The following is a 3,745-nucleotide window of genomic DNA, read 5'->3' on the forward strand; positions in this document are numbered from 1 at the left end:
CAGGAGAGGAAGCCTGAATGGACTTCCTCCAGCAGGATCTGTAAGGGCTTCTGACAATACCCCTAGCTGTGCCCAAAGCCTGCAAAGGTCAGAGTGAAAGTCAGGCAATGCTGGGGTGATGATGGCCACTCTGACTGGTGGGAGGTGATAGCTCAGTGTAGTTTTGATTTGCATTGCTCTAAGAATTAGTGATGTTGAGCATCTTTTCATGTGTTTTTTGGCCATCTGTATGCCTTCTTTCTAGGTATGCCTTGAGAAACTAACTGGGCCAAATAATTTGGGGAAACAAGTGAGCAAAACAAAGTTCTTCAAGGTTTCTTACTTTCAGGACTTCTTGCCTGCTCACATGCCTTGTGACTCTAGGAGAGACTGATATAAGTAGTGGTTCCCAAATTTATTTAGTCACAGGATCTGTGTTCCCATATATGTCAAAGACTAGGATTCCATAATGCATACCTCAGGAAATGCTTCTTTGGGAAACCAGTTGTCATATCTTACTTTCAGTCCAAGACTCCAGGAAGAGTTTTTTAATTTATTTTTAATTGGAGGGTAATTGCTTTACAATGTTGTGTTGGATTCTGCCATACAACAACGTGCATCAGCCATGAGTATACATACACCCCCTCCCTCTTGAAACTTCCTCACTGACTCGATGGACGTGAGTCTGAGTGAACTCTGGGAGTTGGTGATGGACAGGGAGGCCTGGCGTGCTGCGATTCATGGGGTCGCAAAGAGTCGGACATGACTGAGCGACTGATCTGATCTGATGCCCCACCCAGCCCTCTCGGTCATCATAGAGTCCTGGGCTGAGCGTCCTGTGCTATACAGCAACTACCCACTAGCTATCTGTTTTACATATGGTAATGCCTATATTCCAATGCTACTCTCTCAGTTTGTCCCACCCTCTCTTTCCCCCCTGGGTCCACAAGTCCTTTCTCTGTGTCTTCATCTCAGGCCTGTCCTGCAAATAGCTTCAACAGTACCATTTTTTCTAGAGTTTTTAACAATGGAAACAGGCAGGAAACTATGTTCTTGGCTTCAGAGCTAAGCTCTCCCTTCAGACAAAGACTTACACAAGAGAGATTAGCAGCTCTTAAGACTAAAGAGTGTGTAAAGTGTAGTGGTTGGACTAACACAACCCTACGTTTGAGTCCTTGCTCCACAGTTCCTAACTAAGACTTTAAGTCTGTCATCCTCTCTGAACCTTGGTTTCCTAATCTATAAAATGGGGATACTAATCTATTCCTATTTTATCGGGTTATGGTGAGAAATAAATGAGTGGAATGCACGTAGAGGATGCGGTATGTTGCCTACTACATAGTTAAATGCTCAATAGATGCTTTTATTATTACAATGATACAAAAATGTCACAACATTTCATATGCGCCCCATTTTTTACTCCAGTTTTTTATTTTAAGAGAGAGGAAAAGGAGACAGGGAGAGAGAGAGGGAAAGTGCAAACATTCTGACTTGGAAGGGAACTTATGCTTTGAAGCTGACAAGTATAATTTGTCTTGAGACTGCCAAGCTCTTGGGTTGAGCCTTCATATTAGAAAAAAGAAAAAAGAGACAAGTGAGATTAATCTGGGGCCTTCATTACTTACTCCATCTGGCCTGGCTTGGCACAGCCCCTTCCCTCTACAAACCGATTACTCCTTCAAAAGCCTCAGCAAAGTGGCCTCTAATGGGTTCTGACATGGCAGGAATGGCGCTCGCACAGCATGGAGATAAGGGCCCCAGCATCAGGGCCAAAACACTTCCAGCGCTATGGCCCAGATGCTCCACCACAAAAGAAACAAATGAACTGAAAGGGAGCCAAGGCCTGTGGGCCAGGGTGGATCTCAGGATTCCCAGGAGCACCTGGTTTCCTACGGCAGCGAGCAGCAGAAGCAAGGCTCACCTGGATAGGACCAGTGATATGGATTATCTGACGGGGGCATGTTCCAGTGTCCAGGGGTACTTACTAATCTGACTTTACTGTCACATTGGGGATAGGTAGGTGCTTGGGGGGAAGTCAAGAAGCTTGGTGTTTTTAGACATTTGCCAGTAAAAACCTGCTGAGGAGGCCTTCTGGCCTTTTTTTCCGGCGCACATGGCCACCCCATGGTGATGCGACTGGGAGGCAGAGGAGGAGAAAGAAGAGGAACCACTGACCACTGACTATGCTCCAGGCAGTCCCCACACTGCTGGCTCCATCACCCGCACAAGCCTGAGAAGGAGATATTACTACTGTCTCCTTGAGAGAAGGTGATGTGTGTGTCCTGAGTCACCCAATAAGTGAACAGAGGATTGTCCACCTGTGGGTCCATGTTGGTAGCTGTGTTATTTTACTCCTTCAGTAGCAGCCTCTGGAATTGAGAGAAATTAGGAGAAGGCAATGGAGCCCCACTCCAGTACTCTTGCCTGGAAAATCCCATGGACGGAGGAGCCTGGTAGGCTGCAGTCCATGGGGTCGCTAAGAGTTGGACATGACTGAGTGACTTCACTTTCAGTTTTCACTTTCATGCATTGGAGAAGGAAATGGCAACCCACTCCAGTGTTCTTGCCTGGAGAATCCCAGGGACTGGGGAGCCTGGTGGGCTGCCGTCTCTGGGGTCACAGAGTCTGGCACGACTGAAGTGACTTCGCAGTAGCAGCAGAAGGGAGAATCTTCCACAGCCTCAAGAGGTACCGACTCTGTGACCTGAGATTGTGGAACATAAAGGCAGCCTTAGAGCCACTCTGAGAAAGATGGATTCTTGAACAGAGGACACAAACCAGATTAGTGGATCCATCAGGGATTGTTTATCTTGAATCAGGAGACTGCCAGTTACTGAAACAAAGGCTCTGCTTCTGAGTTGCTTTCAAAGGCTCAGGAACTTTGGCTTCTGGGGCAGAAGGTGTCAAGGCCAAGCTTGGTGGCTCCCAGGGCCTCAGAGAAGTGAGTTTGGGAGGCTTGGTGAGTCAGAGACTGTACAATACTGCCATCTCCTGGGAGTCCATCTGGTCTGGCCAGGCAGAAATCCAGCTCAGAATACCTGACTAAATTATACATTAGTTTCTCTGCTTCCCCAGGGAGACTTCTGTGGTCACATTACAAATCTGGACTGCCAATGTTTATTTATTAGTTCATAAAGCCCACAGAGATGGAAAGTATGGGCTTCCAAGTCAAAAGCTGGCCCATTTGTTTCATTTTTAAAAAATTCAACAAATCTTTGAGTGAGTGAAAGTTGCTCAGTCCTGTCTGACTCTCTGTGACCCCATGGAATTCTCCAGGCCAGAATACTGGAGTGAGTAGCCATTCCCTTCTCCAGGGAATCTTCCCAACCCAGGGATCGAACCCAGGTCTCCCACATTGCAGGTGGATTCTTTACCAGCTGAGCCACCAGAGAAGCCAAACAAATATTTAGCATCCCTAATTTGTGCCAAGCATTGTGGTTGGCCCTGAATACGTAATCAGTGTATCAAGGCAAATGGTCCCGAACTTCACGAATTTTATAGTTTAGTGGAGAGGCTGAGCTATAAACAAGGAATTGTCCTATTGTAAGTGAGGAATTTATACATTATAACTGTGATGAGTGTTTAGAAGGAAAAGCACAGGATGCTGTAGGAGTATACAGTGTAGAAGGGGAGAGGAGGACTCTGGCCTGGTCAATTAGTCAGGAAAGCCTTGCCTAAGGATATAATCTATATGCAGACACCTGAAGGATCTGTAGGAATTAGCCAGCAAAGTGATTTGGGAGAACATGTGTGAAGGCCCTGACAC

The sequence above is a fragment of the Bos indicus x Bos taurus genome, chromosome 3 (assembly GCF_003369695.1).
Source record: "Bos indicus x Bos taurus breed Angus x Brahman F1 hybrid chromosome 3, Bos_hybrid_MaternalHap_v2.0, whole genome shotgun sequence".
NCBI classification, from domain to species: Eukaryota; Metazoa; Chordata; class Mammalia; order Artiodactyla; family Bovidae; genus Bos; species Bos indicus x Bos taurus.